Below are 26,168 nucleotides of genomic sequence, written 5' to 3' on the forward strand. Positions count from 1 at the left end.
AGATAATGAAGGGCAGTGATCCCTGAGAGACAGAGATCAAATTTTTCAAAACCAGTGATAAAAAGAGAACTCTAAATGTAGACAGAATAGACATGTTACAAACAGGGAAACAAAAATAGGAATAACAGATTTCTTAACAGAAAAAATGAAAGGGAGAAGAGAGTGAAGCAATACTTTTAAAGTATGGACAGAAAAAAAAGTCAACTGAAAATTCTACACCCACCAAAAATGTCTCTCAAAACAAAAATATACAAAAGCTGAAAGAATTCATCACCAGCTGGCTTGCACTGCAAGGTATGTTAAATGACATCCTTCAGGCAGAAGGAAAATAAAAATAGCGGGGAATACGGATCTACACACACAAAAATGAAAGGACTGGAAATGGTAACTGCATGGGTTAACACAGTTTTCTTCCTTATTATTTAAGTCTTTAAAAGATAATTATTTTAAATAAAATAATTGTTTAAACAAAAACAATAACCATGTTGTGTAAGCTTTAGAGAATATGTAAAATTAAAACGTCTGACAACGATAGCACAAATTCCGAGGAGAGAAGAAAGCGGTTTTTTTGCAAGTCATTTAAGTTTTTCTTCAATTAATACTAGACTCTTTCCAGAGTAACACAAAGTTAAACAAAAAGCATAGTTTCTATGATATTAAGAGCTTTTTTAAAAAAGATCACCTTGACCACTTAGTATTCTTTTTTTCACAGGTCAGAATATTGTGAGTGAAGAAAAATATAAACACTAAACAGGCAAACTTCAAACCCCATATGTGAAAGCTGGTTTTTAAATAATGAGAAAATGTTGGCGTTGTACATCTACAGTCTGTTGAAATGATGTTTGGTGAACAAGTCGGTGGGAGGTACTCATGGAGATTAAACAAGGACTCTTGGTCTACAAACCTTCCTCTTTAGCCTCTCAAGGGAAAATTCTTTGGACGTTCAGAGATGCTCCACAATTTTTGTCAATTCTTTCCTCTCTATCCTGTGCTAAGTCAACAGGAGAAGAGCTTTGCTCTGAGAGAGAGGCAGGGCCCCCTGGCTAAGAATGTAGACTTAGCGTAGCAGCCCATTTCCTCACTTCACGTTCTGTCGTTACTCTCTGAGCCTCCCCTTCCTTGAGAAGGTTCTATATAGTGTATGCGAAGTAGTATAATATTACTTGAAGGTAGATTGTAATGAGTTAAGGATGTATTCCATAAACTCTAAAACAATCACTAAAGTAACAAAACAAAGAGTTATAGTTAATAACTCAACAAAGGAGACAAAATGGAATCATAAAAATTATTCTATTACTCCAGAAGAAGAGAGACAAAGGTCATTTCATAAGGATAAAGGAGTCAATTCATTAGGAGAACATAATAATCTAGATGTTTATGCATCTAGTAACTGAGCTTCCAAATGCATGAATCAAAAACTGACAGAGCTATAAAGAGAACAGAAAAATCTACAAATCCATCAGAGATTTTGATATTCCTCACTCAACAACTGATTAAAAAAGGAGAGAGAATATCAGCAAGGATAAAGAAGATTTGAATCAAAGTATAAACTAAGTTGACCTAACTGATATTTCTAGAACACTTTCCCCAACGACAGCAAAATACACATCTTTACTAGGGCACAGAGAATATTTTCCAAGCTTCCAACTTAAAAAACTAAAAAAAAAAGAAGAGCAAATTAAACCTAAAGCAGTAGAAGAAAGGAAACAATAAAGGTCAGAGAAAATATCAATAGCTTAGAAAGCAAAAAAATAATAAAGTCAATAATATTAAAGCTGACTTTGAGAGGAGATAAATAAACTGACAAAACTCCAGCCAGACTGATCAGGAAAAAGAGAGAGAAGACATAAATAAGCAATATCAGGAATAAGTCAGGTGATGCCACTACAGATCCTACAATTATTAAAACGATAATATGAAAAAAAAAGGACAATAAGAGAATATTATGAACAATATTATGTGTCAATGAATTCAACAAACTAGATGAAATAGACACAAGTCTTGAAAGACACAAACTACTAAAGGTTACTCAAGAAGAAATAAATAACTTGAATATCCTATATCAATTAAAGAAATTGGATTTGTAATTAAAAACTTTAGCACAAAGAAAACTCTAGGCCCACTCATTTCACGGGTGAATTCCACCAAACATTTGAAGAAATAATACATAATACATTAATTCTCAGAGAAGAGGGATTGCTACCCACCTCATTCTATAAAATCAGCATTACTATGAAACCAAAACCAGGCAAAGACATTACATGAGACGAAAACTACAAACTGATTTTCTTCATGAACATAAGACATAAAAAATTCCAAACAAAGTTTTAGCAAAGTAAATCCAACAATATATACAAAGGATAATGCATCATGAGATTTATCTCAGGAATGTACACAGTCGGTTTAATATTTGAAAATCAATCAATGTAATTTATAATATTAATACAATAAAAATGAAGAACCATGTGATCATCTTATTAGGCACAGAAACAGTCTTCGACTGAATCTAAAACCCAGTAACGTAGAAATAGAAGGAAACCTTCTCAATCTTATAAAGAGCATCTATGAAAAATTTACAGCTGACATCATACTTAATGGTGAAAGGCGGATTTTTTTCCCCCAAAGATCAGAAACAAGACAAAGATCTCTACTTTCATAAGTTCTGTTTGAAATTCTACCAGAGGTTCTACTCACTGAATCAGGCAAGGAAAAGAGAGAAAAAGCATCCTGATTGAAAACAAAGAAGTAAAACTGTCCTTATTTAGAGGTACATAAATATCTTTGTACATCTGATAGAACCTGAAGAAAACTAATGGAATATGTAAGACAGTTTAGGAAGGCATGAGGATAGGAGATCAGTATAGAAAAATCAATTTTCTTCCTACATACCAGTAAAAAACAAGAAGAAATTGAAATTATAAACTAATACCACTGACATTTGCATCCAAAAATATAATATACTTAGGACTAAATCTGACAAAAGATGTGAAAGATCCGTACATGAAAAACTATAAAACAACGCTGAGAGAAATTTTAAAAGCCCTTAAATAGTGAGACACACCAAATTCAGAGACCGGAAGCCTCAATATTGTAAAGACATCAGTTCACCACAAGTAAAGATATAGATTTTATACAATCTCAGTCAAAACCGCAGCAGGTTTTTTATTCAGTAGAAATTAACAAACTAATTCTAAAATTCATATGGAAATACAAATAACCTCTACTATAACCAAAACAACTGAAAAAGAAGTTTCAAATTCTAGATGATTTCAAGATTTCCTATAAAACACGATGAATCAAGACAATGTGGCATTGATATACAGAGAGATAAACAGATCAATGGGACTGAATACAGTTCAGAAAAAGAGCCAATGTATAAGAGCATTTTCAATGGAGGTGCAAAGCCAATTCAGAGGGAAAGGAATAATCTTCGTAGCAAATTCTGATGGAATACTTGAATCTAAAAATCTGCTCTGACCTATATTTCTCCACTGAATTTATTTGGTTATTTGGTTTTTATGGATTCTTTTTTTTTCCAAAACTTTTTATTCAAGTAGAATTGATTTACAATGTTTTATTAGTTTCAGGTGTACTGCAAAGTGACTCATATATATATATTCTTTTTTTAAACATCTTTATTGGAGTATAATTGCTTTACAATGGTGTCTTAGTTTCTGCTTTACAACAAAGTGTATCAGCTATACATATATCCCCATATCTCCTCCCTCTTGTGTCTCCCTCCCACCCTCGCTATCCCACCCCTGTAGGTGGTCACAAAGCACCAGGCTGATCTCCCTGTGCTATGCAGCTGCTTCCCACTAGCTATCTATTTTACATTTGGTATGTAAATCATTTGGTAACAATATTCTATTGTATATATACACCACATCTTTATCCATTTTTCCATCGATGGACGTTTAGGTTACTTCCACGTCCTGGCTAATGTAAATAATGCTGCAATAAAAATCGTGGTGTATGACTCTTTTTGAATTATGGTTTTCTCAGGGTATATGCCCAGTAGTGGGATTGCTGGGTCGTATGGTAGTTCTATTTTTAGTTTTTTAAGGAATCTCCACACTGTTCTCCATAGTGGCTGTATCAATTTACATTCCCACCAACAGTGCAAGAGCGTTTCCTTTTCTCCACACCCTCTCCAGCATTTATTGTTTGTTGACTTTTTCATGATGGCCATTCTGACTGGTATGAGGTGATACCTCACTGTAGTTTTCATTTGCATGTCTCTAACGATTAGTGATGTTGAGCATCCTTTCATGTGTTTGTTGGCAACCTGTATATCTTCTTTGGAGAAATGTCTATTTAGGTCTTCTGCCCATTTTTGGATTGGGTTGTTTGTTTTTCTGATATTGAGCTGCATGAGCTGCCTGTAAATTTTGGAGATTAATCCTTTCTCAGTTGCTTCATTTGCAAATATTTTCTCCCATTCTGAGGGTTGGCTTTTCATCTTGTTTATGGTTTCCTCTGCTGTGCAAAAGATTTTAAGTTTCATTAGGTCCCACTTGTTTATTTTTGTTTTTATTTCCATTTCTCTAGGAGGTGGGTCACAAAGGATCTTGCTGTGATGTATGTCATAGACTGTTCTGCCTATGTTTTCCTCTGAGAGTTTTATAGTGTCTGGCCTTACATTTAGGTCTTTAATCCATTTTGAGCTTATTTTTGTGTATGGTGTTAAGGCATTCTTTTACATGTAGCTGTCCAGTTTTCCCAGCACCACTTATTGAAGAGGCTATCTTTTCTCCATTGTCTATTCTTGCCTCCTTTACCAATGATAAGGTGACCATATGTGCATGGGTTTGTATCTGGGTTTTCTATCCCCTTCCATTGATCTATATTTCTGTTTTTGTGCCAGTACCAAACTGTCTTGATTACTGTAGCTTTGTAGTATAGTCGGAAGTCTGGGAGCCTGATTCCTCCAGCTCCTTTTTTTTTCTCAAGATTGCTTTGCCTATTCAGGGTCTTTTGTGTTTCCATACAAATTGTGAAATTTTTCATACTAGTTCTGTGAAAAATGCCTTTGGTGGCTTGATAAGGATTGCATTGAATCTGTAGATTGCTTTGGGTACTAGAGTCATTTTCATAATGTTGATTATTCCAATCCAAGAATGTGGTATATGTCTCCATCTCTTTGTATACTCTTTAATTTCTTTCATCAGTGTCTTATAGTCTTCTGCATACAGGTCTTGTGCCTCCTTAGGTAGGTTTACTCCTAGGTATTTCATTCTTTTTTTTTGCAATGGTAAATGAGAGTGTTTCCTTAATTTCTCTTTCAGATTTTTCATCATTAGTGTATAGGAATGCAAGAGATTTCTGTGCACTAATTTTGTATCCTGCTACTGTACCAAACTCACTGATTAGCTATAGTAGTTTTCTGGTAGCATCTTTAGGATTCTCTATGTATAGTATCATGTCACCTGCAAACAGTGACAGCTTTACTTCTTCTTTTCCAATTTGGATTCCTTTTATTTCTTTTTTTTCTCTGATTGCCATGGCTAAAACTTCCAAAACTATGTTGAATAATAGTGGTGAGAGTGGGCAACCTTGTCTTGTTCCTGATCTTAGAGGAAATGGTTTCAGTTTTTCACCATTGAGAATGCTGTTGGCTGTGGGTTTGTCATATATGGCCTTTATTATGTTGAGGAAAGTTCCCTCTATGCCTACTTTCTGGAGGGTTTTTATAATAAATGGGTGTTGAATTTTGTCAAAAGCCTTCTCTGCATCTATTAAGATGATCATATGGTTTTTCTCCTTCAATTTGTTAATATGGTGTATCACATTGATTGATTTGCGTATACTGAAGAATCCTTGCATTCCTGGGATAAACCCCACTTGATCATAGTGTATGATCCTTTTAATGTGCTGCTGGATTCTGTTTGCTAGTATTTTGTTGAGGATTTTTGCATCTATGCTCATCAGTGACATTGGCCTGTAGTTTTCTTTTTTTGTGACATCTTTGTCTGGTTTTGGTATCAGGGTGACGGTGGCCTTGTAGAATGAGTTTGGGAGTGTTCCTCCCTCTGCTATATTTTGGAACAGTTTGAGAAGGGTGGTTCTAGCTAGCTAGCTAGCTAGCTCTTCTCTAAATGTTTGATAGAATTCACCCTGAGGCCATCTGGTCCTGGGCTTTTGTTGTAAAATTTTTAATCATGGTCTCAATTTCAGCGCTTGTGATTGGTCTGTTTACATTTTCTATTTCTTCCTGCTTCAGTATCAGAAGGTTTTGCTTTCCTAAGAATTTATCCATTTCTTCCAGGTTGTCCATTTTATTGGCATATAGTTGCTTGTAGTAATCTCTCACGATCCTTTGTATTTCTGCAGTGTCAGTTGTTACTTCTCTTTTTTCATTTCTAACTCTATTGATTTGAGTCTTCTCCCTTTCTTTCTTGATGACTCTGGCTAATGGTTTATCAATTTTGTTTATCTTCTCAAAGAACCAGCTTTGAGTTTTATTGATCTCTGCTATTGTTTTCTTCATTTCTTTTTCATTTATTTCTGATCTGATCTTTATGATTTCTTTCCTTCTGCTAACTTTGGGGTTTTTTGTTCTTCTTTCTCTAATTGCTTTAGGTGTAAGGTTAGGTTGTTTATTTCAGATGTTTCTGGTTTCTTGAGGTAGGATTGTATTGCTATAAACTTCCCTCTTAGAACTGCTTTTGTTGCATTGCATAGGTTTTGGGTCGTTGTGTTTTCATTGTCATTTGTTTCTAGATATTTTTTGATTTCCTCTTTGATTTATTCAGTGATCTCTTGGTTATTTAGCAGTGTATTGTTTAGCCTCCATGTGTTTGTATTTTTCATGGATTTTTTCCTGTAATTGATATCTAGTCTCATAGCTCTGTGTTTGGAAAAGATACTTGATACAATTTCAATTTTCTTAAATTTACCAAGGCTTGATTTGTGACCCAAGATATGATCTATCCTGGTAATGTTCCATGAGCACTTAAGAAGATAGTGTATTCTGTTGTTTTTGGATGTAATGTCCTATAAATATCAATTAAGTCCATCTTGTTTAATGTATCATTTAAAGCTTGTGTTTCCTTATTTATTTTCATTTTGGATGATCTGTCCATTGGTGAAAGTGGGGTGTTACAGTCCCATACTATTATTGTGATATTGTTGATTTCCCCTTTTATGGCTGTTAGCATTTGCCTTATGTATTGAGGTGCTCCTATGTTGGGTGCATAAATATTTACAACTGCTATATCTTCTTCTTGGATTGATCCCTTGATCATTATGTAGAGTCCTTCTTTGTCTCTTGTAATAGTCTTTATTTTAAAGTCTATTTTGTCTGATATGAGAAATGCTACTCCAGCTTTCTTTTGATTTCCATTTGCATGGAGTACCTCTTTCCATCCCCTCACTTTCAGTCTGGATGTGTCCCTAGGTCTGAATTGGGTCTCCTGCAGACAGCATATATATTGGTCTTGTTTTTGTATCCAGTCAGCCAGTCTATGTCTTTTTGTTGGAGCATTTAATCCATTTACATTTAAAGTAATTATCGATATGTATGTTCCTATTACCTTTTTAATTGTTTTGGGTTTGTTATTGTAGGTCTTTTCCTTCTCTTGTGTTTCCTGCCTAGAGAAGTTCCTTTAGCATTTGTTGTAAAGCTGGTTTGGTGGTGCTGAACTCTCTTAGCTTTTGCTTGTCTGTAAAGGTTTTAATTTCTCCATCAAATCTGAATGAGATCCTTGCTGGGTAGAGTAATGTTGGTTGTAGGTTTTTCCCTTTCATCACTTTAAATATGTCCTGCCACTCCCTTCTGGCTTGCAGAGTTTTTGCTGAAAGATCAGTTGTTAACCTTATGGGGATTCCCTTGTATGTTTTTTGTTGTTTTTCCCTTGTTGCTTTTAATATTGTTTCTTTGTATTTAATTTTTGGTAGCTTGATTAATATGTGTCTTGGTGTGTTTCTCCTTGGATTTAACCTGTATGGGACTCTCTATGCTTCCTGGACTTGATTGACTATTTCCTTTCCCATATTAGGGAAGTTTTCAACTATAATCTCTTCAAGTATTTTCTCAGTCCTTTCTTTTTCTCTTCTTCTTCTGGGACCCCTATAATTCAAATGTTGGTGCGTTTAATGTTGTCCCAGAGGTCTTTGAGACTATCCTCAGTTCTTTTCATCCTTTTTTCTTTATTCTGCTCTGCAGTAGTTATTTCCACTATTTTATCTTCCAGGTCACTTATCCGTTCTTCTGCCTCAGTTATTCTGCTATTGATTCCTTCTAGAGAATTTTTAATTTCATTTATTGTGTTGTTCATCATTGTTTGTTTGCTCTTTAGTTCTTCTAAGTCCTTGTTAAACATTTCTTGTATTTTCTCCATTCTATTTCCAAGATTTTGGATCATCTTTACTATCATTACTCTGAATTCTTTTTCAGGTAGACTGCCTATTTCCTCTTCATTTGTTTGGTCTGGTAGGTTTTTAATTTGCTCCTTCATCTGCTGTGTATTTCTCTATCTTCTCATTTTGCTTAACTTACTGCATTTGGGGTCTCCTTTTCTCATGCTGCAGGTTCATAGTTCCCGTTGTTTTTGGTGTCTGCCCCCAGTGGGTAAGGTTGGTTCGGGGGTTGTGTAGGCTTCCTGGTGGCGGGGACTGGTGCCTGTGTTCTGGTGGATAAGGCTGGATTTTGTGTTTCTGGTGGGTAGGACTGCGTCCAGTGGTGTGTTTTGGGGTGTCCGTGACCTTATTATGATTCTAGGCAGCCTCTCTGCTAATGGGTGGGGTTGTGTTCCTCTCTTGCTAGTTGTTTGGCATGGGGTGTCCAGCACTGTAGCTTGCTGGTCGTTGAGTGGAGCTGGGTCTTAATGTTGATATGGAGATCTCTGGGACAGCTTTCACCATTTGATAGTACCTGGAGCCGGGAGGTCTCTGGAGGACCAATGTCCTGAGCTGGGTTCTCCCACCTCAGAGGCACAGGCCTGACACTCAGTCAGAGCACCAAGCCCCTGTCAGTCACACAGCTCAGAATAAAAGGGAGAAAAAAAGAAAGAAAGAAAGAAAGAAAATAATTTATTAAAAAATAAAAAATTTTTAAAAATATTAAAATTTTAAAAAGTAATAAAAAAAGAAAGAAAGAAGAGAGCAATGAAACCAAGAAACAAATCCACGAATGGTAACAGGTGCTAAAAACCATACTTTAAAAAAAAAAAAAATGGACAGACAGAACCATAGGACAAACGGTAAAAGCAAAGCTGTACAAACAAAATCACACAAAGTGCACCTCCTCAATTTGGGATGACTCGTTGTCTATTCAGGTATTCCACAGATGCAGGTACATCAAGTTGATTGTGGAGATTTAATCCGCTGCTCCTGAGGCTGCTGGGGGAGATTTCCCTTTCTCTTCTTTGTTCGCACAGCTCCCGGGGTTCAGCTTTGGATTTGGACCTGCCTCTGCATGTAGGTCTCCTGAGGGCATCTGCTCTTCGCTCAGACAGGACGGGGTTAAAGGAGCAGCTGCTTTGGGGGCTCTGGTTCACTCAGGCCAGGGGGGTGGGAGGGGTACGATGTGGGGTGAGCCTGCGGGGGCAGAGGCCAGCGTGACATTGCACCAGCCTGAGGCGCGCCGTGCATTCTCCTGGGGAAACTGTCCCTGGATCACAGGACCCTGGCAGTGGCGGGCTGCACAGGCTCCTGGGAGGGGAGGTGTGGATAGTGACTTGTGCTTGCACACAGGCTTCTTGGTGGCGGCAGCAGCGGCCTTAGCGTCCCATCCTCTGTATGGGAATCTCTCTGCTTTGCCCCCCGCACCTCTGTGGCTGTGCTCTCCTCCATGGCTCCAAAGCTTTCCCCCTCCGCCACCCGCAGTCTCTGCCTGCAAAGGGGCTTCCTAGTGTGTGGAAACCTTTCCTCCTTCACGGCTCCCTCCCACTGGTGCAGGTCCCATCCCTATCCTTTTGTCTCTGTTTTTTCTTTTTTCTCTTGCCCTACCCAGGTACGTGGGGAGTTTCTTGCCTTTTGGGAGGTCTGAGGTCTTCCACCAGCGTTCAGTGGGTGTTCTGTAGGAGCTGTTCTACATGTAGGTGTATTTCTGATGTATTTGTTGAGAGGAAGGTGATCTCCGCGTCTTACTCCTCCGCCATCTTGAAGGTCTCCTCTGGTTATTATGGATTCTTTAGAGGAATGTGTACATCAGTTTTCAAACTATCTTGACAAACATTTATGAAGTACCTCACAAGGTATTATGCTGGCTAATGAAGAGGATACAAAAATGAACTGTATGTAATCCTGCTATAGACTGAATGCTTTTGTCCCCCTAAAACTCATGTTGAAATCCTAACCGCCCAGGTAATGGTGTTAGGAGGTGGGGCGCTTTGGAGGTGATTGGGTCATGAAGGTCCCATTCATGAATGGGGTTAGTGCTTCGTAAAAAAAGACTCCACAGGGTTCCCTAGTCCTTTCTATCAAGTAAGGACACAGCAAAAATCTGCCATCTACAAACCAGACTTCTTACCAGATACCAAATCTGCAGGTGCTTTGACCCTGGACTCCCCAGCCTCCAGGACTATGAGAAATAAATTTCTGTTGAGCCACACAGTTTATGGTATTTTTGTTACAGCAGCTTGAAAAGACTAAGAAAAAAATCTCTATTCTCAAATAACTGACATTAGAAAGTAAAAAAAAAAAAAAAGGTAAATTAATGACTAGAATAGAATATTGAAAATTATTGGGCAAAATAAGAACTATAAAATACTTTGGGAACACAAAGAAGCAAGGTATTACTTCTAATAGGAACAATAAGGTAAGAATTAAGGAAGAATTTGGTGTTTATCTGAGTCTTGAAGCACAGATCTAACTTGGGATGAGACAGAAGCAGAGAAAAATCTTCCACAGAAAGAGGAAAATATGGAGGTGGAAACCTGAAAGAGGACAGTTCAGGGATCTGTGGGAAGTCTGGTGGAATTTCACAGGGCTCTGGGTGAGGAATAGTGACGATCAAGGCTTCACAGAAGGCTCAGAGTCAGATTATGGAGTTTCTTAAACAGTCGTCTGAGGAATTCAGACTCTGTTCCACAGGCAATGGTTACTGATGGTTTTAATGAATGATCATAAATAACCTGCGTTTTAGGAAGTTTCTCTTGTCGTGAATACATATAAGTGGAAAGGCAAAGAGTATAAGAAGAAGTGATTGCGGAGAGAAGGGAACCCTCCTATGCTGTGGGTGGGAATGTAAATTGGTGCAGCCACTATGGAGAACAGTATGGAGGTTCCTAAGCTAAAAACAGAGCTACCATATGATCCTGCAACCTCACTCCTGGGCATATATCCAGAGAAAACCACAACTGGAAAAGATACACGCAATACAATGTTCGTAGCAGCACTATTCACAATAGCCAAGACATGGAAGCAACCTAGGTGTCCATGGACGGATGAATGGATAAAGAAGATGTGGTATAAACACACACACACACACACACACACACACACACACACACACAATGGACTACTACTCAGCCATGAAAAAAGAATGAAATAAGGCCATTTGCAGCAACATGGAGGGACACAGAGATTACCATACTATGTGAAGTAAGCCAGAGAGAGAAAGACAAATATCATATGATACCACTTATAGATGGAATCTAAAAAAAGATACAAATGAACTTATTTACAAAACAGAAATAGACCCACAGACATAGAAAACAAACTTATGGTTACCAAAGGAGAAAGGGGGGTCAGGATAAATTAGGAGTTTGGGATTAACAGATACACACTACTATATATAAAACAGATAACCAACAAAGACCTACTGTATAGCACAGGGAACTATATTCAATATTTTGTAATAACCTATATGGGAAAATAATCTAAAAAAGAATATATATATATATGAAACTGAATCACTGTGTTGTACACCTGAAACTAACACAACATTGTAAATCAACTATACTTCGATTAAAAAAAAAAGTGGAAGTGATTGTAAGAGTCTGAGGAGAAGCTGTCACAGGGCTGAGGGAACGGCAGTGCAGGGAGAGAGCCAATTTCCTGGCTAAATGAAATGGTTAAATTTTAGGGAAAATAAGATTTGAAAATAAAACTCTTAGAAATAATTTCATTTGCCCATATCAAAGAAAAAAGCTGTAATTTCTCACCAGTAAAACTTAGATCCAAATCTATCTTCACTTGAATAAAAATGAACCTACTAATTTCACTGTGTTTCTAGATGATCATGTTTTTTTTAACAGAATGCACTACTCAGCATGCTGTCACTTAGAAGGTGGTGACATTCTAAAACATAACAGATGACTGTCAGCCTGAAAGATAGGATCTATGTTGTGATTCTTTTTATGAATAACGTGTAGCTTATTTTTATGCAATGGCACACTGCATGTTTGGGTTTTAACAGATGGCAAACTCTTTTTACCAGGGTTTTAAACTTGCAAACTGGGAATGAAAACTATTTATACAGTACACACTTTAGCTGATCCTATCTTTGGACACGTTTAATTAAAGAGTGAGCTACCAATAGCACAATCAAGCAGACACATGGGAGAAGCAGGAACTTGCTTCCTTGCTGAATACATTATTTTACTCCAGCAATTAATGGCACGGTTGAGTTTTATAATAAATCCCTTAAGCATTTAGTTTTTTTAGTTAGCTGTTTTCCAAAGCACTGTTAATAAAGCTTTAACACCCGAGGCAGAAGGAAAGCACATGGGGTTCATGGAAGCAGTTAAAAAGCAAGATGCAGTATGAATCAAAGTGACAAGGCAACAAAATAAAAAGCTCACCCAAGTTCATTAGTTTTATGCAGAAGCTATAATTTGCAATTAATGCTACTTCCACCTTGAGCAGAGTTGATATTATATAATCATGGTAGCTAACTGACCCTGAAGGCTCCAGATAAATAATACATAAATAGTTCTAGAAATAGGCTCTAATTTAATCTATTTGGTGAACCAGAAAAGGAACAAACAAAAGGTACCATCAATGTTATTGAAGAAACAAAGGAAAGTACTTTAAAAATCACTGGATATTAAAAAAAAAAGAATTACGACAATTTTCCCCCAAAGTGGTAGTTGTCAAGAGTTTCAAAATGGGACTCTAATCAATGTCAATTGTTTCATAGACAGCATTCCTGTGATACCCTAGTAGCACTGCTCTTGGAGTTAAGATGAGCTGGCTGTATGCAGAAACACGTAGGAGTTGTTTTTCTTAACCCATCATCCCTGTCATTAAAAATACTTAGGGGGCTTCCCTGGTGGCGCAGTGGTTGAGAGTCCGCCTGCCGATGCAGGGGACACGGGTTCGTGCCCGGTCCGGGAAGATCCCACATCCCGCGGAGCGGTTGGGCCCGTGAGCCATGGCCACTGAGCCTGCGCGTCCGGAGCCTGTGCTCCGCAATAGGAGAGGCCACGGCAGTGAGAGGCCCGCGTACCGCAAAACAAAAAAACAAAACAACAACAACAAAAAAATTAGGTATCTGAATTCTCAGGTCTATGCGAAGAGACCTGCACGGATACAACCCTTGTTCGCTAACTGAGGACCAGCCCAAATGTCACCCTCTATGAAGACGTCCATTCTTTCCACCTACCCTCCCACCCCCAGTAGTGAGTTATTCCCTCCTTGATGCTCCCACCGCGTTTTGCTCATAACCTCTGCCTCCTTATATCGTTTGCTTTATTTGCTCTATTTTCAGGGCACTCCACAGAGCATGGCAAACAAACAAAGCTGAAACGCTGGTTAATTTAATGAATCATCCCTCTTAACTAGAAGCTGCTGTCCCTTGACTCAGTTCCCACGCTCGTTCTTTAAGAAGTCAACACACATAGGGGTGAACCGGGACTATACCTTCACCCAACACAAGTGAATCTCCGGTAAAAGAAATGTATTAGGATATATGCAATTTCTACCCTTACTCCCTTCATCCACATGAGCTGACTTCTTAAGAATTAACTCAAAAGCAAAATCAGTCTTCCCTGATTCTACCATAATCAAATGGACAAATGTACTTATGATTTGAAATAAGTTTAGAATTTACAATATAAGTTGCTGTACATTTGCCTTAAATGATTAATATCTCTAGTAGTGAACAATTTGGAGGATGTATGAAATAGATTCCTTTAACTATCTCAGTGATTTTTTTTACGACTTTAACAGAAAAGAGTTTATACAAAGTTCTCCCTGGCCATCCAAGAAGGCATCCACGGCAGTGAACCACAATGCCGAGCAGCTTCTGTGTGTAAAGCACAGCTGGGCCCCATCAGGAGAGGGCAAAGCATGAGACAAAATAGTGCAATATATTTGCTCTCTATTATTACGTTTATATTTTTCCCCGAACATCGTCATCCCATATAAGAACAAATCTTCAATCAATGATATGTCCTAGGTCCCCAGATGTTTTATAACCTGCCCACGATGAGGGTTAAATTAGTTAAACAGCAAAAATCCCAAAGAGAGCAGTTTCTGCCCCTGGCTGCTGCAGGAGGGTGGAGAAAGAGGACAGTAGGGCCAGAGGGCTTGAGCACAGTCTGCCTGGAAGTGGGTCTCTCCTAGTCAAAGGCCAGAGAGGCAGTCAGTGTCTTCCCAGGTGGTATCTCTGTAGCGTTGGAAGGGCTGAAGTTGCTTCCAACATTTGCTGACATCAGTGCGATAGTAACTAGTGGTAACAGAAAAAGCTAGACTTAGGAAAGCGTCATTGTTCTTTAATACCTGAAGTTTGAGTGCGGGTAGATGGTGACTGAGAATTCGTTAACATTTTTCTCTTAGTCCCGATTTAAATTTGCAAGGTTTAGCAAAGGAATGGGCCCATGTGAGGTGAGAAGAGGGTTTGCAGATGAGACAGAACATGAGCCGCGAAAGAGGAAAAGGGTCCAGAACCAAATTCAGACACAGACACCCTGCCCAGCTCAGCATGCTACCAACGCCACAATGAGGAAGTAGCCGGTTCTCAGACCTGCACCGCTGGGGCAGGGGTCTGCTTACCACTTGTGGCTCGTATATTTATCTGTAGGAGAGCTGTTTAATAAACTTAACGATAGTTCTTTCCATAGTATAGGTTCAGCTTCTCTCAGATAATCCTTTTGTTGTCTTTATATTTTATTAAAGAGTCCCTTCAAATTGGATTCAAATATTATCAAGGAATGGTATCGGAACCAAGTGGACCCAATGAAAAAGTTTTAGTTAAGAGGATCCTGGTGCACAGACCAAGTTGACCAGGTCATCAGCATGCCTTACCTAGTACTTCTCAACATGTCTGCTCATTATAATGACGGTGCTCCAGAGCCAGGAAACCACAGTATCTGGGAGTGGGACCCAGGGCACTTTCTGAAAACTCCCACATGTGACTCTAACATGGAGGCGAGGCTGAGAAATGCTGCATTACACACCAGTGCCTACACGGAAGCCAGCTGTGTTTAGGTGCCTCCCTGGTTTCAGTAGCAGTTCATTATCCATATACCAGCTTCCAATGTTCTGGATGGAGGGCGAGGAGGCCAGTGGGGGGTTAAATCAAAGCATTAAGGCAGCTGATAAACCTTGAGTGTCGCTGGTGTCCCTGCACCAACCCCGTGCCCTGCTGCCATCACCCTGGACCTAAGAGTCCATGGCAGGGCTGGCGGTGGGCTCTACCCTACGCCAGGGCCTCTGGAGAATTTCAGTGCTCCTCTTCTACGTGAAAATACTTTGTCAGCAAACATCCTCCCACTCCCAGCCTTTCTTGTGGTCTTTTCCCGAATCCCTGTGAGAGTTAGTGGCTTCTCCCCATTCCTAAGATAGATCTGCCTGTTGCCTACTGGATGGCCTTCCGACACCACCTGCTGCGCCTGCCTGACTTTCCTGAGTGCCTGCCTGACCTTAGGCTCCAGCCACTCCCATGCTGCTCTGCGCCACTGCTGAGCCGCCTCAATAACAGCAAAGGGCTGTAGGATCTAAGGAGATAAAGTAGAAAGAACATTCTAGCAAAGGAGAAAAGCACGACTGACGTGGTGTTAGGGATAAATAGACCAGCTTCCCAGGCAGAACGTGATCAAATCCCCCAAAGTGAAACAGAAAGGATGTGATTTATTTTCACTATTACTAATACTTTCTGTTGTCAACACATATTTGATTTTTTAATGAAAAATATAAACATATGGCAAGAATTCCTGCTGTAAATGTCAGTACAATTCACCATTACATCAGAAGAATGAAAAATGCTGGGAGGAAGGACTCTGTAATCAGACTGAGATAATTCTCAGTAATACCTTTTTCAAACTAAGGCACTCTCCAACTTGAAGTCTCGTTTAAGTAAATGAATATATTCAACTACCAACAGCACTATCTTTTTATGGCACATTTTTTGAAAGCTTAATTTTAAGCTAGCTTGGGCATATGTAGCTAATATGTCACTCCTTAATATGCTTCGGTATACAAATAGACGTGTTAATACACAAAAAATGGATTATTCTGATGCAGAGTCTCATTTCCCATCAGTTAAAAGAAAATTTAGATCCTAATGATAATTGTAAAACACACTAATATCTGAGTTTTTTCCTTAAGAAACCTATTTTTCTTCCCTTCTCATGTTGTCACAATCATTACAGAAATGAGCATTGTAAAATGTTGAGTGTTCAATGGGAAACATTAGAATGGGATTTTAATGATAACAAAGAATTTGCCATTATTGTCCTGTGGTGTATTTGACTGAAGAGCCACTCTAGTGGAAACAGGTGTCTGAATTATCACTCGTACCACGATACAGTTAAAGATCACGAAATGAAAAATAAAAACAAAGCAAATGTGCATTTCAACACAGCTAAAAACCTCTGCTTCACTTGCTGAGACTGGTAATATATGCTGAGCTTATTGAAATCACTAAAATTGCTGTAATTAAACTTCTCTCTAAATCAGACTTGTATAAGAGTCAGAAATCTCCTATAATTAACTTATCTGGAGAAGTAATCAGACAATAACTGCTGGTATATTTTAGGAACCACTAAAACTACTGTAGCTGTTGAATGTAACGACTATAATAAATCTCTAACAGCAGTTATCTCATAATGTCTTTTCACAGCTGCAAGGGTGGAAGGGAGATTGTTTTTTCAAAGCTTTGCCCTGAGTTGGCTTAAGTGTGTTATTGCTACATTGCTCTTCTACATTAAGGGAAAATTCTGAAGCCACAGTGGTGTGGCCTGAACTGAACCACCAGCCTACGCTACATCTAAATGGGCTGTGGTACTAATAATGAAAAACTTACAGTGTTTTAGGGACTGCTGAAGACAATGAACCAAAGCACCTCCAATCGACAGCTAAAAGACAGAAGACCTACATACACTGACGGTGCAGGAACTGAGTTCAAGGCAGTGATGACTTGGTCAAGCCTATGTACATCAATGAAAAGGACCCTAAGAGACCAAATAATTGAAGCTTGATGACACGTGTCTCCACAGTCAGAAACTACAGTTCTTATCTCAATAAGATAATAAATTCTTTGCTGGAAGCATTTATTCTTTGCCTCACTCTTCCCAAGCTCCCAAAAACAAAATCATCTGAATCAAGGTTGTCCAATGTTTTTGTACATACTTTATTATTTTATAATGGCAAAGTATATGAAAGCACGGTGATATTGTTAGACCTGTTCAAAGTACCAAAACAGACCAGAGGACACCATTCTCTCACGTATTCATTCATACACTCATTTATCCCAACCATTATGTACCTGTAAGGCATGGTATACGAAGTTAATAGATTAAAAACCAATTGGGAACATATTTTGGTAATACAAAAATCCAACAAGGGGTTAATATCAGTAATACAAATGAAACCACTGAAAATCAACAAGAAAAAATTTTTTAACTAAAGTACGAAGAGGCAGTTCACAGTCAGGGAATCCAGAATGGGTTGGAGATATCCAGCTTCTTCAATATTCAGAGTGTTAGTATTCTATATTTCACTCATTAAATCAATGAAATATCGCTGAAACGTTAAAACAATTATTTGAAGGCACTAGAACATGACTAAAGACAGGGAGAAACTTAAAAATAGAAGGGTTTATTCTTGAAAGATTGTTTCTACATTGGGTAAGAATGATGAGTTTGTGGTTTTCTTGCATGGGCAGTGTCCTTCCTCACTGAAGGGCGTGGATGGCGGCATTCAGAGCGACAGAGCAGATAGAAATTTAAAGGAGAAATGTTGGAAGCAGGAGAGCCACAGAAGGACTGAGATCCTGAGAGTAAACTCTGCCCAAATCCCTGGCTGATGGTTAACTTTCCATCTTCATGGGTAACCCCAGGGAGGCTGGTGAAAAAGCAAGCAGAAACTCGAAGAGGATGCATTCGTTATACATGACTGCAAAACAAACTACCCCCAAACTTAGCAGCTTACAACCACCATAAATATTTATTATCTTACACAAGTTCCTCCTCCTCCACAGACCTGCCTGAAGGGCTGCTTGTGTGTTCTCATAACATGGCAACTGGTTTCCCCCAGAGCAGGTATCCAAAGGAAAGCAAGGTAGAAGCTGCAATGTCTGTCATGACCTAGCCTTGGAAGTCACACTCTGTCATTTCTGCGATACCCTCTGGGTCACACAGGTTCGCCCTATTCAGTGAAGAGAGGACTACAGAGAGGCATGACTGCTAGGAGGCAGGAATCATCGGGAGACTTCATGGCAGCAAAAACTATGGCAGAAATCGATCTTCAAAAAACATAACTGCTTCTGGTGAAATCTGTAAGTTTGTTGTGTCTTGCCTGAATACATTTCTCAATACACACACAGTCTGAGTAGCAGAAAATAGATGTCCTCCTGGCTTGAGATATAACTTGCGCAGAAGGTAGCGCTGGCAAAGCAACCAGAAACTTAGACGGGGAATCCCACATGCAAAGGGAAATCTCAGAAGCCAGCCCCGAGATCTGAGTATGAATCCCGCCCAAATCTTCAGCAGACCAGTAAACTATGCAGCCACAGGGCACCTCGACCGCCACCCACCAGAGGGCTAGACTTAAAAACAGCGGTTAGAAGCCAAAAACCCTGAGTAGAGGCAGTCGCTGCTTCCTACTGCAGGGGAGACAGATTTTTTCCGTTTGAGCCCAAGCAAATTAACTGTATACTAGACACCAACAACTCCCAGAAAAAGCAAAACAAATTCCAGAGATGCTACAACATATAACATACACAATCCAGCTTTTGACCAAAAATTACTAGACATGCAAAGGCAAAGGACTCTCCTGACTCATAATCAGGATACAAAAAAGGAGTCAATAGCGACTGCCTTTGAGCGTGCCCAAATACCAGGTTTATCAGAAAAACACTTCAAATTAGTGATTATAACTGAATACAAAGGATTACAGAAAAAACAAGGTTTTAATGAGTGAACAGATACAAAATCTTGACAGTGAAATGGAAACTACAAAAAAGAAGCAATTGGAAATCTAGAGCTGAAAAGAACAGTAGCTGGAATGAAATTTTAACTAGATGGACTCAACAGCAGATTTGAAATGGCAAAAGAAAGAATCACTGAACTTAAAGATAGAGCAATAGAAATTATGCAATACAAAGGAAAAAACTGAACGAAGGTTCAAAAGCTGTGGGACAGTATCATGCAGTCCAACGTGTAACTAATTGGAACACCAGAAGTAGTGAAGAGAGAAAGAAGAAAAAAAAATACTTGAAATAATGGCTAAAAAATACTTAATTCACAAGATCTTTTTGATAAGGACTACATGAGAAACTATGTGAAAATAACTTGAGATATAGTACACTGTAGACACAAAGTTCATTCGTACTTGGATATTCTGTTTATAATTCTCCCTTCCCACCATTTAGGCTATTTGCATCTCATATTATCACCATCAGATGAAGAGGCAATCAAAGGAAATGGAATTAACCACATTTTTTCATACTACAACTATTTTATTCAGCTCCTACTATGTAATGGTTAATTGCCACTGGAGAGATGTAATGGTTAATTTGATGCATCAAATTAACCAGGCTATAGTACCCAGATATTTGGTCAAACTTATCTGGATGTTGCTGTGAAGGTATTTTTTTAGATGAGAAGATATTTTTTAGATGAGACTAACATTTCAATCAGTCGACTTTGAGTAAAGCAGATTTTTCTCCATAATGTCAGTGGGCCTCATCCAATCAGTTGGAGACCCAAAGAAAAAGACTGACACCCCTCCCACCTCCAAGAAAGAGGGAATTCTTCCTCCAGAATGTCTTTGTCCTTGAGCTATAACATCAACTCTCTTCTGGGTCTCCAGTTTGCCTGCCTGCCTGCCCTGCAGATTTTAGACTTGCTGCCTGTACAATGTTATGAGCCAGTTCCCTAAAATACATCTCTCTGTGTCTGTGTTTCTTTCTAAACACACACACACACACACACACAAACACACACACACTATTGGTTCTTTCTGTGGAGAACCTTGACTAATACAAGGGTGGAGGAGGTCATGGTTCCCACCCTTAAGAAGTTTTTTGTGTGTGTGTGTAAAAATTAAGGGGAAAACTCAAAATACATGTCAAAAATCTGAAACACGAGGTTTCTTGGGAACAGAGAAGAGAAGTACATCTTCTAGCCTCGGGTAGGAGATGGGGGTGTAGTCAGGGAAGGCTTCCTGGCAGAGGTCATCGCTATGCTCAGTTCTGAGGAACAGGAGTTTGTGACTGTGAAGTGGGGAGTCAAGGAAGCGCATTTTGAACAGAGGAAAGACATAAGCAGGCGCCAGATCCTGAGATGCTTTAAGTGCTGCCGTAAGGAGTCTAGTTTTTAATCCTCAGGGCAATGTTCTCCATTTTTGCTCAAATACGTTACATACAGTTGTAAGAATCCCAGGAAAATCTTCATAGAGACAGACATATTGATATTTTAAAAACATGAAAACTTCTTAATTAGGCTTGATTATTGCCCTTGTTGGCTCTCTCTCTATTTTCCTTATGATCACAGAAAACTCAGAAATACCCGTATGAGGTACTGGTTGCATTAAGCTGATTTAAGGGCAGTAATATAGCCATCCCAGACTTTTCTCTAAGTTGCACAAAAAATGTCATTTGTTAGTGTAAATGTGACTTGTTTTCTAGTGCCAACTGGTGTTTTGTTGAGGCACTATTACTTTTAAAAGAACACAAATAGTAACCAGGAAATCTTTAAATGCCTTTTTAAAGACATTCACAAAATTTAGTGAGTAAGCATATCCTTAATTGTAACGAATAATATAGTGGGATATTAAACATTAGTCTAAATCAAAGGAGAATTGCTGGAAAAGACTCTGATCCAGAAGCAATTTTATCTAACACACACACACACACACACACACACACACACAGACATACAAACACATACAAAAGCACATTCCCTTTTTGCAGGCATGGGTATATTCTGTTGCTCCTCAAATTTCTTTAAAGGCTCACAAATCCTGTTCTAATAACTGACATTTGACATGTATTAAATCAGTAACACACTGCATACTTTTAACATTCAATGAATTTGTTAACGCACAGCTTTTTAAGAAGTCACGTTTGACTCCTTTCTCTCATACCCCATATCCTAACCATTAGCAAATCCTACAGACCTCACATGGGCATATATGCAGAATCTAACCACTGCTCGCCACATCTACCCCACATCCTAAGCCCAGGTGTCACCATCTCATGCCCGGACCACTGCAAGCATCTTCTAAGTGGCCTCCCTGCTTCCAATTTTGCATCCTTACATCCAGAATGAGTCTTTTGAAACATAAAGCAGATCATACCAATCTTCTTCTCAGAATCTCCCAATGGCTTCCCATCTCACTTGAGATCATATTCAAAGCCCTTCTTCAAAGCTTTATGTGATTTGGACCCTATAACCCCTCTGATCTCACCCCCTCCTCTCTCCCTTCATATTCCTCACCTGCCACACTAGCCTCCCCACTAATCCTCACACGTGCTAAGCACACCTCCCCGAGGGACTATGAATATGTTTTTCATGTTCATATTCCACCCTTGGAACTCACTTCTCCCAGGTGGCTGCAGAGCTCACGCCCTTGTATCTTGCATCTCCAAATGTCACTGTCCAAGAGGCCCATCAACAGAGCAACACCCCAGCCCACTGTCATTCTCTGTACTCTTTTCCCGTTTTATATTCCTTTTCATACTTATCACTGCATATTATATTCTATTTTTTTTTAATTATATACTTCCCCTACATACACATACACTAAAATATAAGTTATAAGTACCACGAGAACTGAGACTTTGTTTCTATTGAATGTTTTAGCCCCAGTGCCTAAAACAGGGCCTGGCACATAGCAGGTACTCAATATGTTCTCAATAAATGGATGAATAAAAATAACTGTTTGAACTGGACATTTCATAAGCCATTTTTGTGTTGCATTACTTTGTGACTCACAATCCCATTCTGTGGCTGTGGAATATGGAATGTGTGGGAAAAGATGACATCCAGTGGGGAGAAACTGATATAGCAATTTTAGCTAAAACAGATGTAAATAAACTGATTCAATTTAAGAAGCTGGCATCTCCAAAGAGGGCCTGTTTTGGAATTAGCCCTATTCCAAACCTATGACTCTATCAAAATATACTAAACCTGATTCTCTAAAAGAAAAGGATCATATAATTATTAATTCTAAGTAAAAATAATATCTTCCCCCTCTCATCCGTGGTTCTTTGATAAAGAACTTGAGGGAGGTAACGCGGTAGAAAATTAGACAACCTAATGGTTTATCCTGAGACAAATTTACAATTACTATTTTAAAAAATCTCCATTTCTATTATTATGAAATTAATGTCTGGCTATTAAAACATTCAATTTTTTCACCACATATTCCGGAAATGGAATATTTCCCCTTCCCTCTGCCCTTCCAGTTAACAGCCCTGGATGAATCTATCTGAGTAAAAAACAGATGGAATTCCCAAAGCTGACAATTTGCTCAAATAGGATTTTCAGTAAATCTGGGGTAACATTGATTCATTATGTCTTTTAATCCTAAGACTCTTCTTGGATGTCACAATCAATAAAAGACTTCGGTTGCCAACATCCCTCGGTTGGTACTGATACAGGTATTAATATAAGTTCTACATGATGGAGTGAGAAGCCGATCAGGTGAAGCTGCTGCGGATTCTCTCCACAGGTTCCGTGAAGAAATAGCCAAGGGAGCCCACCTCCCAGGCCCCTGGAAAGATCGCTTTAGGCTCAGAACCCCGGGAGGGTAAAGCTGTGCAAAGGGTACCAGAGGGAACCAGGCAGTGCAGAGGGACACACAGCCCCCGGGAGGAAACGGAGCCCCGCGGAGTGAGCAGCCTGAGGTCACAGCAACGCTGTGCACGGCGTCTGGAGCAGGGTTTGCCCCTGTTTACGTTGGCAACAAGTGACCTCCACAACCCACCCTCCCGTCTCTACCTCTGCAAGAAGGTGCTGGAGTGAGCCTCCCAGAAGCCAACCAGCCAGAGTGTGAAGTGGAAAGGCTCTGCTCTGCACAGGCACTTGCATGGGCTGGGCATGGCGCCCCACTGCATGAAGAAACCAATCCTGACTCTGCCATGGTCTGGCCCCTGACTTTCTCTCCGACTGCCCTCCACACAATCTCAGATTGTTAGGGGTGCTCCAGCTTCTCAGGCCTTCGCTCCCGCCTCAGGACCTTTGCACAGACTGTTCTCTGCTTGGAGTGCTCTTAGCCAAGTCTTCCCACAGCAGCCTCGAGCACATCATTAACCGCCTCAGAGACCTTCTGAGAGCGAGAACCCGATGCGTGAGGGCTGTAAACCACTGGAAAGGACTTCGGTTTTACCCTGCGGAAGATGTGAAGAGGCTGGAGGCATGTGAGCAACATGATACGGCTTAGGTTTGAAAACGGTCACTGTGGCTACTGAACTGAGAAAGATTATAGAGACAAAGCAAGGCCAGTTAGGAGGCAAGTGAAATAATCAGGCAAGAGATGGTGGCAGCTGGGACCCAGGTGGTAGACGGGGGAAGGTGGCAGGAAGTAGCTGGATTCGGGATCCATTCGGAAGAGAGGACAGGGTTTGAAGATGGAATGACAGGGAGGCAGGAAAGAGAAGATTTGTAGGAGGAGTGTATTTTCAGGGGAAGGTCAGGAGTTCCGTTTTATACTTTTTAAGTTTGTTGCGATTATTTGATACCCAACTGAGGGCACCAGGTAGCCATCAGGTAGACAGCTGGACATACCTGTCTAGAGTTCAGGGAAGAGGCCCAGCCTGCAGTTAAAGCAGTAGTCTTTGGCATAAAGACATATTTAAAGCCATGAGATTTGATGGGATCATCAAGGGAGTGTGTGTAGATGGAGAAACACTCTGAGGACTGATCCTGGAGCCTCCAATGCTTGATGGTCAGGGCGAAAAGGAGCAACCACCCCAAGAGGCTGGGAAAAAGCAAACAGTACAGATAGGAGGAAAGTCAGAAGACCGTGGCATCTTGCAGGCCAAGGGAAGGAAGTGTTGCGGAGGACAGGAAGTGATCAGTTCTTTCAAAAGCTGCTGATACTCTCCTCTCTGCTTTGTCTTTTCTCCTTAGTACTCATCACTACCCAACAGAGTAAGTCATGAATATAGTGGAAGATGGGGGAGGTAAGGCAGCATGGAGAGCTTGTGTGAGTAGATGATCAGGTGAAATCCCAGTCATCTATATATAAAAGCCAGCCAATGGTTTCCAATATGGAGGAGAAAATTGTGGAATTCAGAAGTTATTTAGAAATGCGTAGGTGTAAACAACTTAAATGTCCATTGACAGATATATGGACGAAGATGTACTACATATGTACAATGGAGTAGTACATATATACAATGGAATACTACTCAGCCATACAAAAGAGTGAAATAATGCCATTTGCAGCAACATGGATGCACCTAGAGATTATCATACTAAGTGAAGGCAGAAAGAGAAAGACCAATACCATATGATAGCACTTAAATGTGGAATCTAAAATATGACCCAAATGAACCTATCCATGAAACAGAAACAGACTCACGGACGTAAAGAACAGACTTGTGGTTGCCAAGGGAAAGGGGGGTGGGGGAGGGATGAATTGGTAGGTTGGGGTTAGCAGATTTAAGCTATTATATATGGAATGAATAAACAACAAAGTCCTACTGTATAGCACAGAGAACTATATTCAATATCCTATGATAAACCATAATGGAAAAGAATATTTAAAAAAATATATATATAAATGTATAATTGAATCACTTTGCTGTACAGCAGAAATTAATACAACATTGTAAATCAACTGTATTTCAATTAAAACAAAAGAAATGCATAGGGAAGTACTAGAAGAAACAACTAAAAATGTTGGGATGGGACTCATGGATAGGGAGTAGTAGGGTAGAAGAATATTATTTTTCTTTATAAGTCACACTTTAAAAATTAGACCTGTATATCACTTTAATATAAAATTAAAAACAGCTAGTCAGAAAAAAAAAATGCACGAGCTAGATGCTTGGTTCCCAGCCTAAGGGCTATAAAACAATGGCCACAGGCCAGTAACTCCATATACTCAAGTAGTATTTACATACTGAGTAAGTAAGATCTTGGACCTTACTCGAACTGTATCTTTTAAGTGTAAACACTTCTTTTATCACCACAAATTAAAGCCATTCCTGAAACTCCAATAATGTTTAATCACTGACGATTTTATCATTCAATTGACTCTAAAAGTATAAACACTATTCTATGATCATCCATATAATATTTATAAATTTAACTATAAATTTAATAACTCCTCACTCTAATGACCTCTGTGAGAGTTGAATTAAAATTCTACACCATTCTTAAATTTATTAGAATGCCTCTGTAATAAGTTCTCAGAAGGCAGAGATGACATTTTCTATATGGATGTAACTGTTTGCATGCCTTTCTTTCCCACAATTCAGAGTTCCTTGAAAAAAGAACACGTTCTAATAATCTTTGGATCTCTCTACCTTGGATCTCTCTACTTGGCACCTTTGTCAACAAAGGTGACAATAATAATTAACATTTCCTAAGTGCTTTCCCTGTGCTAGACACTGCTTTAAGAACTTTACATATATTTTTACTTAATTACTATTGTGGAAACAGTTCCTGGAAGTTGGTACTATTATTATTATTCCCATATCACAGAAGAGGAAACTGTGGCACAGAGGCTAAGTAATTCTCAAGATGCATGTACAGTGAATGACAAAACCAGGATTAGAAGCCAATCTCTCTCCAGAGCCTTAGCTTTTAGTGTTTATGGAGAAT

General features: G+C 39.2%; 1 protein-coding gene across 9 annotated transcripts in view; it reads right to left on the bottom strand.

The window, feature by feature from the left end:
- Window positions 1-26,168, bottom strand: part of ASPH (aspartate beta-hydroxylase) — a 267,950-nt gene that overhangs the window by 133,626 nt on the left and 108,156 nt on the right. The window lies entirely within an intron of this gene.

This window comes from Phocoena sinus, chromosome 17 (assembly GCF_008692025.1).
Source record: "Phocoena sinus isolate mPhoSin1 chromosome 17, mPhoSin1.pri, whole genome shotgun sequence".
Classification (NCBI taxonomy): domain Eukaryota; kingdom Metazoa; phylum Chordata; class Mammalia; order Artiodactyla; family Phocoenidae; genus Phocoena; species Phocoena sinus.